This window comes from Ascaphus truei, chromosome 5 (genome assembly GCF_040206685.1).
Source record: "Ascaphus truei isolate aAscTru1 chromosome 5, aAscTru1.hap1, whole genome shotgun sequence".
Classification (NCBI taxonomy): Eukaryota; Metazoa; Chordata; class Amphibia; order Anura; family Ascaphidae; genus Ascaphus; species Ascaphus truei.
The window spans coordinates 211,986,855-211,998,884 of NC_134487.1; positions in this window are offsets into that span (position 1 = coordinate 211,986,855).

The window sequence follows — 12,030 nt, forward strand, 5'->3', positions numbered from 1 at the left end:
AGAACTAGAAACATTGTAAACTGTGGTCTGGATTTTCCATCCACCAGCCTGAATAAATGTGAAGCTGTGGAATGGATCATTTTGCACTATTCCTGCACTTTCTGACCTATAATAGGGCAGAAAGCTGCCTAACATCTTTGGTCTATGTACATATCCCCCTCCCCAGCTCACACCTACTGGGGTGAGCGGCCATGGACCTCACTGGGGTGAGCGTCCTACCTGAAATACTTGAGCTAACTCCCCAGTAAAATATTAAGCATTCACATGACACGAATATGAACCTTTTTCACGCAATTATGGACAATAGGTTTCGTCATAAGAGACTATACTTGGCAAACATATTTTGTTGCCCTCTATTAGGGAACTATTTTCAAAAATATATTTCTAGCAACAAATTCCTATAACCCAGAATATGATAAATATACTCACAAAACCGGACAGTTTCTATTACCTCCCTGGGTTTTTTCTTTTCTACTCTAGAACATGAACCTCATTATATATTTACTAACCAAAAGGGCCGTCAACCCTGTATAGTAATTTGTAGTTTAGCTACATTTTCAACGCAGAGAAACAATACAACATTGTAATATTTACAAAATGCTTTTTCTAGAGGCCTAATATAGCATAACTACACTAGCTTATTTGCAAGGTTAAGTGTCCGTGACATAGTCCACACGTGTAACATAAAAATCGGTCAGTTCCCAAACATTTTTTTCTTCTTTTTGACTTGCAGTCCATTACATCCTCTGAAAAAGCGAAAGGCGTAAGCCTTTTCCAAGCCAAAGCCAAAGCGAAAGGCAAAGGATAATAAAGAAAAAGTTCAGATGACCCCAAAGGTTAAGAAGCCTGGGCCTTATTATGTCAAAAAGAAATTCGCTGGTGTCCAAAGAACGCAAAACGTATAGAAGCCACCCATCCACGACGCTGCTCTCCCGGGAACCCCCAGGTCACCTACTCCAGCACCCATCCACTCAGATGTCCACAGCACTCCTTGCACAAGATCCAGCTCTTTCGTCTGCATGCTGAATGGGTTAAGTTGTGTCGAGATGCCTGACAACTCTAGGGTGCAATAGATCTTCTTTAAGAGACCATGTTCAATATGGATAGACGTATGGAGCAGATGGATAGGCGTATGGAGAAGATAGAGACTGACATAGCGGGGATACATTCTGTACTTGGAGTTCCTGCCCTTGTATGTCAGACGCAGGAGCAGGAGGGTGGCATGATTCCATCAGCAAGCGCACCCCCTCCGTCTGAAGAATATGTGTACTTGTATGATGAGGATGACATGACAACCTCGTTAAGATCACAAAAGGAGATGCCAACACCGATAAGGCAACTTCGACAGGAGGAAAGCATCCTCCCAGACCACCTACCCTCGCCCGCTGCCAGAAGCACACCCTCTCCCAGAAGCACACCCGCTCCCAGAGTCACACCCACACATGCTTGCATTGAAACGGTGCCCGACATCAGCTTGCATGACCTGCCCCAGCACTCAGGGAGAAGTACAAGGTTGCAAGTGCTGGTACAGCCCAGAGATATGCCATGTACATCTTCAAACACCACATCAGTTACGAGGTGTACTGCGGGCGGACCCACAACGTGAACTACAAAAGGAATTTAATAAAAAAGGCTCTGCCAGAAAATTTACGGAGATCAATTGTGGAGGAAGTGCAGCAGTATTTCAAAATTACCGATCATTTAATGAGAATCGTGAGAGACACAATAAATGGCATTTTGAGGCATACAAGGGCTTGTCCATGGAAGGACAGACTGGTGGGGATCGAATTTGCAGCTTGATTGTTCGTCTGCTCAAAAGTTATCAAAACATGTTTTTACTCCCCAAAAATAAAAAAAGTTCATTTTTTAAAATTGTTTCATTGTGTCACCTTTTATAAGAAAATACAGTGTTTCAAAAACATACAGTCAGTAATGGTTGGTTAAAATCAGTCAGTCCCTCAAGAAGGCTACAAGAATTAGAGGGGTTGGGAAGTTGATAAGCAGTTGAATAACCGTTGTCTTGTTAGTAAGACTTTGCGTGCTAGGCGGTTGGGGGAGTGGGGTACTGCTACTGTCGAAGTATGTGCAGGAGTTAGTAAACACAGTAAGGGCTTAGGGAATTTTCATGAATGGCTCGGGGGGGGGGGTGGTGTCTCTTGTTCACATACACGCATGCGCATAAATGTGATTGTCACGATGGACACCAACTTTATCAACACATTTATATTTCTGGGTACTTGATTGAACAGAACAAGTTGCAAAATAAAATGTGATTTATTTCCTTGATAGACAAACACACGACATCTGCAGAATACACTTAAAACAACACTTACTGGAATAAGGGAACAAAATAAATTGTCCTTGGAATGAAAGAAATTGTCCTTTGCTTGCAAGCGGCAGAAATGCAATCTTGATTTTAAAAGTCCTGTGGTTATGTTGTTATTAACCCCTTCACTCCTGGACCAGTTGCTTCTGTGCTGGAACAAAGTCTTGCATCTTTACATCATGGATTAAAATTCAGGAATCACCCTAGGGATACCTGGGGAGCCACAGTTATAGACTGCCCAAAGCTATCTTTAACATGTGGATCCAATCCCCTCGTGGGAACAAAAAAACCCACGAATAGCCAAGTTACCCACGGTTCATAAGACCGGTCAAAAGGGCTGTCCAGTGGGCAGGGCGCATGGGTCAGGTTGACGCCCATGCCACTTAGCATACCTGGGCTACACCCATATCTTGGCACCACTAAGTCTGATTTTTGACCCGGAGGGGTCACTAGCCTGACATCTGCTGTGCATCAGTATGTCAGTTTTGTATACATTATGGGTCTGATGGGTCTTTTCATAACTGACATTCTTTTAGACAGGGAGATGCTAATCAACTTGATCCCTTTGGGGCTCCATCATAAAAATAGCGAAGCTCATTCACCCATCTCACAGCTGTATGTCCACGGAATTCCTGCTTGGACTTACAAAAAATACCTCCTGCCTTACATTTGAGATCTGGAGTTTTTACACACTTTATTAAACAACATGTTACGTTTGTGTTATAACTGTAAAAATGATATTTACGCGATATTTGTCTTACTGTACTTGCACCTCAAAAATCAGGTTTCTGGGTGCTTTCGTTCTAGAATTAGTATTTCTCATTGAAATGCCGGCTTCTATACTGCCATCATGTGTCGGTTAGAGGGTATGGCAAGCAATGCATCTTGTCTTTTAACCTCGCAGGCAGGGAGTGGCCTGCAAATGGGGAATAAAAATGGCTGGGACAGGGCAAACACAGTAATGCATAGCAAATAAGTTTAACCCCTTCTTTCCCCCATCACAGTGATGACACGCATACTGTATGCATTTCAACAAGGTTCCATGAGACATACAGTATACTATACGCATGCGCATTAAATCAAAACAGTATTAAAACAATACGTATACAATACATATACTGTAGAATAAATACATACTGAATAGAATAAAAGATTATACATTTTTATTTTTGGGGTTTCTTATACAGTACAGTATGTACTGTAAAAAAGTATTGAATATGAAAACAGCAGCATAGGGTTTAAGGTTTTCTATAAAGCTCACAGGTATTCTATCCTAATCAATAAAAATTGCACTGTCATTAAATTCTTGCCTCTAGTACTTGGATTTTTAAATCAGATTAATCAATGAGCAAGCAACGTTTCAAAAAAGCGATATTATCCATCGAAATCCCTCCATTTGTCATTCTCCGCTTGATGACAAAGTTTATTTTCTGAGGAAAAATACAATTATTACTGGTACCGTATATTATATGTTTCCGTTATTGCTGTTCTGTTGTTCAAAATGTATAACATAAGGTTTTAACTCAAAAAAAAAAAGTAGAATATTTTTTAAATTGTTTCATTGTTGCATTCTGTAACTGTTTATAAAAATGTCAGTGTCTCAAAAACATACATTACGTACTGAATAACATTTCACATAATGGTTGGTTAAAATCAATCAGTCCCCTCAAGAAGGCCACAATAATTTTCTCTTGAGTGTCTCTTGTTCACATACACGCATGCGCCTAAATGTGATGACACGCATATGCGTTTCAACAAGTTTCCAATGAGACATAAAGTACGCGCATGCGTTTAGCTGTCTACCAATTGTTCAATATCTACTGTAGTAGCTGCTCAGCCAGTCATATTGCTGGACTACATTTTCTAGAATTGTGAATAAAATAAAAGAACTAAAGAATTATAAGCAAAGCAATTGATTACAGGAGAAGGGCCCGATCTGCAGTAACTAATCACTTGTCTGTGTGCATAATGTATTGATATTTTAAAAAAACAATAAATTACGGCAGCTTGAACTGCAGGTTTTTACCTTCATTATAGACTTTGCCAATCGGTTGGCGCCGAGCCACTGCCAGTCCTGTATTCTTCATTATACACATAGTTGACAGGTGACAGGGGGCCTGCTACACCTGTAGTTGACAGCTGATGAAGCTGGAAATCTTTTTGCTACATGCAAGCTTGCTGGTATCTGTACGTGAAATCTTGCTCAGGCTGCAGGTATCCTGGCGGGGACAGAGACCATATTAAATAAGCGTACATTATGTCAGTCTTTTTGCACATGGACTGCGGCGGTGTACTCATTGCAGGACATGAGAAATCCAGTACAGTTATGTAAAAAAGACACTGTGCATTGAGTTTTTATTATGAAACGCCTAAATTGATACAGCATTGTAACTTCTTCAGTAACAAGGTAGTTCACAATGGACCACTGTGTTTTTTTTTAAACACCTGCAAGTCGACACATTACTGTAGCACAGGCCTGCACAACATACAGACCTCGGGCCGCATGCAGCCCGCCCGGCCTCTCTGTGCGGCCTACAATGAGATCTAAAAAAAAAAAAAAAAAACTTTAAAAAAAAAAAAATGGCGGCGATTCTCCGCAGTCCCGGGGGTGATGTGAGGTGCATTAAGGTGAGGTGTATTGAGGTGAGGTGTATTGAGGTGAGGTGCATTGAGGTGAGGTGCATTAAGGTGAGGTGCATTGAGGTGAGGTGCATTGGGGTGAAGTGCAGGGGAGGTGAGGTGCAGGAAGGGTGATGTGCGGTGCAGGGGGTGAGGTGCAGGGGTGATTGGAGGTGCAGGGGTGATTGGAGGTGCAGGGGGGGTGATTGGAGGTGCAGGGGGGGTGATTGGAGGTGCAGGGGGGGTGATTGGAGGTGCAGGGGTGGGGTAATTGGAGGTGCAGGGGGGTTATTGTAGGTGCAGGGGGGGTCATTGGAGGTGCGGGGGGGGGTTATTGGAGGTGTGGGGGGGTCATTGGAGGTGCGGGGGGTCATTGGAGGTGCAGGGGGGGTCACTGGAGGTGCAGGGGTGTCACTGGAGGTGCAGGGGGGGTCAATGATGTGAGGAGAGGGGAGAATGATGTGAGGTGCAGGGGGGGAGAATGATGTGAGGTGCAGGGGGGGAGGGTGCAGGGGGGGTCAGGGGGTGAGGTGCAGGGGGGGTCAATGATGTGATGGGGGGGAGAATGATGTGAGGTGCAGGGGGGGAGAATGATGTGAGGTGCAGGGGGGGAGAATGATGTGAGGTGCAGGGGGGAGAAGGATGTGAGGTGCAGGGGGGAGAAGGATGTGAGGTGCAGGGGGGTGGGATGTGTGTGTTGTGCAGGGGGGTATTGTGTCTTTGATGTGGAGAGGGAGTATTATGTGTGTGGGTGAGGGGGAGAGATGGGGGTATGAGAGATAGATGGGGAGTATCGCAAAGGTTGATAGTGAGGGGTTCTGGGGGAGATATGAGGATGATGATGAGAGGTGCTGGAGGAGAGATGATGATGATGATGATGATGATGATGATGATGATGATGATGATGATGATGATGATGATGATGATGATGATGATGATGATGATGATGATGATGATGATGATTTTACCCGTGCGGCCCAAATTTTTTTTCCTTGGAGCAGTTCGGCCCTTCTCGCTTTACGAGTTGTGCAGGCCTGCTGTAGCACATGTAGTGTACACATTAGAATTCATTACAATTCATGAATATCTGCCACCTGGCGGAAAAGCGAAGAATTGCCCCCAATTGAATCCGAACCATTATAATTAAACATATCAACTGCGGATAAGCCGCGGGTGCTGGGCGGCGCAAATGCGGCCAAAATGCGTGGATACCCAATTTATTGCGCATGGAATTCAGAAGATGCAACCACTATGCCCCCGAATTTTTAAAATAAAGGCTGGTGCAGCAGTAGTTTAAAACACACAGAAACATATAGGATGGCAACATTAACCCTTACTGTAGGTCACCATCTTGAAGGGCAGAGGCAGCATGCCAGCTTTACTTTTATGTGGAGTGCCTTGCATATAGAGCAAAACATTTTTCAGACCTTAGGGGGACACTAGAGAGGGAATTGAAAAAGTATAATGGGCTGGATTTACACTGTAATAACTTGGTTGAATACCAAAGATTAAGACAGATCCTTAGGGGACTTAGACGTCACCTTAGACTAAACCCCAGCAAGCATAATAAATAATTTAGCACCAAATGGGATAACATCCTAAACAAGTTCTCGTTAGACTTGATGCCATTGACTGGAGCAGGAACTTACTAAATGCAAACTAGGTACTAATAAGGACCCCCCGCAACTGTCAATTAATGTGATGTGATGGTGATGTAGGTGCTTTCTAGGTATGTATATAGAACAACGAACAGAGAAAAGAAACCTAGTTTTGGGCACTCAATACATCTAATGGGTGAGATATGAGAAAATTAAAAACAAACTTTAATAAACCACTATTAAAATATTGGGGAATGAAATGAGTATTAAACGTTTGGACCCTAAATTCTGAACATGTAGTGCCGGGTTCTGGATCAACAATAAAGATGACAAGAGCACTCAAAAGGGAGTGTCCTGCAATCAGGACAGGTGGATATGATGAAACACCTGTAAGAGTAACCAGAGGTGTGGAACTCAACTGTTGTTGTAAGTATCAGTGCACATATCCTGAATACACAGTAAAAACAATGGCCACAGAAGTAGACCCTAGCTTGGTCTGCCAGTAACTATGAACAATAATCTTGGTGCTGCAACACCAATAACTAGCTAGGTAGGTACTACAAAGAGTAAAACAGGTAGTAGTAGAAATCCTGTTGCTGTTTAGTGTAAATAATAAACTCAGGATAATTAAATGAATCCCAGTCACCTGGATAGATGGTAAGTCCTAGGTGTGTTGAATCTGGGTATGTAGGGATTAATATATTCCCCAGCCAGATGAATTATGGCAAATGTATAGCACTAGTACATACACTAGCTACACTGGTACAAGCAACATGCACAACTCAATGTGTGGTTTGCGTGTGACCCTCACACATAAAGTATACATTTTGTATATAGATGATTCTTCACATTGGTGTAGCTGTGAGGTAAACGGCACTGACCCAACACCTGCTCTGTTAATCAGAGCTGGTCAATAAAGGGTCAGTGCTAGTGAGAGGGTTGATCAATAGTAACTCATAGGTAGAGTGCACAGGTGTGCACCTATCTTGTGCAATGTACTGTAGACAGACTGAGTGGCAAACTGCTGGTTAAAATGCTCCCTTGGACAATCCAATAAGAAGCCACTTAGTATTTTGTTAGCACGCTGCAGATGCTGGTAGACAGTGCCGCCAGCTGACTCGCGTGTGAGTGTCTGAGACATGCGTGTGCACCCGTATGCCAACTCGTGCGTTTCGCGTAACAACGCTTCCTCAAGGCAGGTTAGAGGGGCAACCAATATTTTAATAGTGGTTTATTAAAGTTTGTTTTTAATTTTCTCATATCTCACCCATTAGATGTATTGAGTGCCCAAAACTAGGTTTCTAAATGCAAACTAACTATTAAAGGGTTGGAAGAGGAATTAACCAAGAAAACGACTCCAGTGATTATAAAGGAAATAATGGAGAATTTAGACAAAATAATAGCTGACTACAGGAAGGACATGGACGAAACTAAGTGTAGCCAGGTTCCCCATGGTTCCCCCGTCCTCCGGTGCTTTCGCCTTACCTCCGATGTCACGGAAAGGTGCGGTGGGGGGCGATTTGGCTCGCCGGCGGCTACCTCTGCAGGGCACTGTCATATTGCGCAAAGGTTGTACATGCTCAGAGCGAGCCGAGAGTCGTGGCGGCCATTTCAAGGGTCGCACATGTGCAGGGAGCATGGCGGCAGCCATTAGAAGTAGCGCACGCGGTGCCAATGGAAAGAGGGTTCCACGGGGACTACAGCCCCCAGAAGGCCACAGGGCTGCGGAGTCAGGTGGCTGGGCCTGGCCAATGGAATGATAAGATTCCCCTGCTGAGACAGTTGATACATTTGGCGCTCTGAGGGAGTGCTGGCAGTTGGAGATGGATGCAGATAGGGGAGGTTGTATAGGTGTAGGGGGCTGTGACTCTCTGCACTAGGCCAGAGACCCATTAGGCCCCAGCTAGGTCCCAACTCACCCTAAGATTGTGGCTGCTTTAGGGAAGGCCCTTCAGTTAGGTATACTGCCCTTTAGTGGTTATCCAGCTTTGGGCCACAGCTGCTTCATTTGAATAATTGCTACAGCAGTCTGGGACAAGACTGCAAGAGAGGGAGCGACCATCACTGCGGAAGTCACTCCAGAGGGAGGCATTCCATCCAGCAGAGGATATCGTTGGTTCGGCGGATCCACTACTTCTATTCGTTAGCGCACCCGGGTGTGGACACACCAGGCAGGTACCGTTCACCAAACGTGCACCAACATCTGTACAGTAAGGCGCTGATCACGCCTAGAGGGGTGGGCATCTTTTGGGGACACTTATTGGGTGAAGTGATCAAGAGACTCCTCTGGTACTGTGGACACAGTGTGGGGGTACACGGTGGTGGGACAATGCCCTGCGTGGCGAGGTATAGCCGTAACCATTAGTATTGCTATTTCATTTATTTGGTTTATGGTTATTGCTCACAGTAAAGGTTCTTATTATAATCTGTAGACTGTTATTAATAGTTCCTGCTCTGGGTTATCTCATCCAATTGTGATCTTGTACAGGTGGAGGCACTGCCACTCAGTGTATTTGTTACCCCAGGCTCCCAGTAGCAGAGGCTCAGATCCCTCTGCGCTGACAGGTAAGGCCAGCACTAGTAGACCTTTCACACTAGAGGGAAAGAGGGCTACATAAGAAAAGGAAAGTTTTCAGGGACATGATTGATTGTCAAAGTGAACTGGTTACAAATGGAGGTTTATATGTATACTTTTGTTTAATCTTAAGGCTTAAATCATTATTTTCCTCAGATGAGATGGGTCAGGATGTACCGTACCTAGGATTGATTTTTCTGAGATAGACATGGTTGATGCGAATGTTACTACAGGACGGCAAGCTATAACATCAGATATAAAATCCAAAAGTACATTTCAGCCACTTCACACAAACCATGTGACAGAAAATTATATTAACCTGGTTAATAAAGACAACCCAATATGAAAAAACAAGAACAAGATACTTTCTGTAATCTAGACATGGACAGACCAATAGTCATCAAACTGGCAGATAAGGGTGACACAGCGGTGATAATGGATAGGGTTAAATATAGACAGAAGATCCTTAGACAAATGGGAGTATTTACAAATTATAAAAAAGGTTAATAGGAACCCAATATTGGATATTCAAAAGAAATATTGGTTGAATAAGGGGATGACCACTCTAGGACTATATCAAGGTGCTACACAAAGGGTAAATAATGAGCCAAAAATTGCAAAACTCAGTAAAAATTCCCAAAGACACCTTTCACTTATGTGCACACTAAAATTGATTCATTGTTCAGGACAATTTAAATGTTAAACGTGATTGTTAATTAGAGTTTTGAAAATACTTTAAAACATAACATTTCTTAAAATCCTAAAACAAATTCTACATACAATTTATTAAAATCTGAAGGGAGGAGGAGAGAGTAGTATATACCAAGATAGTAGATATCAGTATCCGGTAGGGTATTATACTGATTGGTGTACTGTATAACACAGTAATTAGTGTATTTATATAAGTAGCTATGGAGGCTGCTAGAAATATAGATAGTATATAAGGTTAATCTGGATAGTATATAAGAAAGGTAGTGAGGGAATCTATTCACCTGAAAACAACAGTGCGCCTTAAATACATTGGACACAAATCCCAGGATATTGGCTGTGATTGGCTTTGCATTTCAGAGCTAACTAGACACATTACTACAGTACATTACTTTACTTTACTACTTTTTTGATAAAAAAGAAATAGACTTACAGCTGTGGCCGCCTTTATCCTAATGCGGCCGGATCCGCGGCGCTCTGATAACCGCGGACAGATGCGGTATATTTTCTTTTTTTCCGGAGCGCTTTCCGGTATATTAGCGCTCGGATTTTTAGCGCTGTCTGCTATACTGCAATACCATCTAAAAACACAGGTGGGCGTTCGCGAGCTGTTTGCATAAAAGTCTAAAAAGTCTAATGCATGTCAAATGCATTATGCCTGTGTGTGGCGCGCAGTATTTGTAAAATGGAAGATTTACAGTTTGCAGTATTACAGAAATATAGCGTTCCGTCTTCTTCGAATATAAAATTATCACATTTCTATACTATATGTACGTTATTACAGTATTTTGTAATCAGTACTTTTACTTGTTTTCATACTCTTTTTATATTATGCGTGTACCGTACAGTACTGTATGTCTCATTTGAACATTGTTGAAATGCATAGGCGTGTTACAGTATCTCATTTCGGTGCATACAGTGCTCTCCCTCTTGCCCCCGCACACACACAAGGCTAAAGTACTATTTCAACTTCTTATCAACAGTACAGTACACCACTCCCAGTCAGATGGCTATCTGGCTTCAATAATCCCGAACCTGTCATCACATTCATGCGTGAGAGACACAGAGCCTGGTGTAACATTTCAGCGCCTCTTTGGGAAGGGACCTAGTTGATGATTAATGGGCATGCGTGTATAACTTCACATTTGTGTGGAAGTTCAAGTCTGGAAAAAAAAATATATATTATTTTTGTTGTTATTGTTTCATTTCCAGATATGTGTGCCTGCATAAAAAATCTTGTTATTCTGATATTCTATCGGTACTATAGCTTTTTAATGCGACACTGGTCATTCACATGCTTTATGTGATTTTTAATGATTTGGGGGTGTGGGGATCAAAACATTAAGATGACCTGTTGGAAATATGTCTTTGAACTACAGCACAGCTAATCCTTCATGCAGCTTTACCCCCCCCACCCCCCGCAGACACACACAAGGCTCAAGGATTTCAACTTCTTATCGACACCTCTCGCAAACCATTCATTTGCAAATGCTTGGCTAATCGATTATGCTAATCCATTATGATAGGGAAAAAACAAGGTTCCCTACCTTGTTCGTCATTTCCGGCTGGAGCACGCCGACACCACAAGCAGCTGGCAACCGCGCTGCTCAACTATCAGCAACACAGGCAGATCACGCAGGTATACCATGAGTACTGACCGCTGATTCGAACACCGCAGGACATAGGGTGCAGGTGAGGTTTATTATAACTGGATTCTATGGACTTAACTTTGGGAATTTCTCTGGACGTGTTCATCTGTACTTCTACCGGCGTTTTCTAGCCCCCCACCCTGTATTAGTTCAAACGGATGAAGTTTCCTAGCTTTCATAGCAGTACCTTATGACAAAGTGGTGTCTTTCTCCTGTTACTATGGACTGATATATCCACAACCTTGGTTTAGTAGCCCTAAGTTTATACAGGGGTCACTCCCCAATTTTTCCCTACTAATCCATTATGATGACTCATCCACCCCCCCCCCAACCCTTTGAGGCTTTGTTTACGGTAACGCATGCGCACTTGAATTGAATATGTTAATCTGATTAGCCAATGATTAAAAATTTAATAAATGAATAAAAAGGTAAGCCTTCTTGAAGAATCCCCCCCCACACACACATACACAGTGAATTTAAAGTTCAAAGAAAAAAAATGAGATTATGATTATCGTGAATGTAATGAAATATTTATTTTATTTTATCACGAATAAA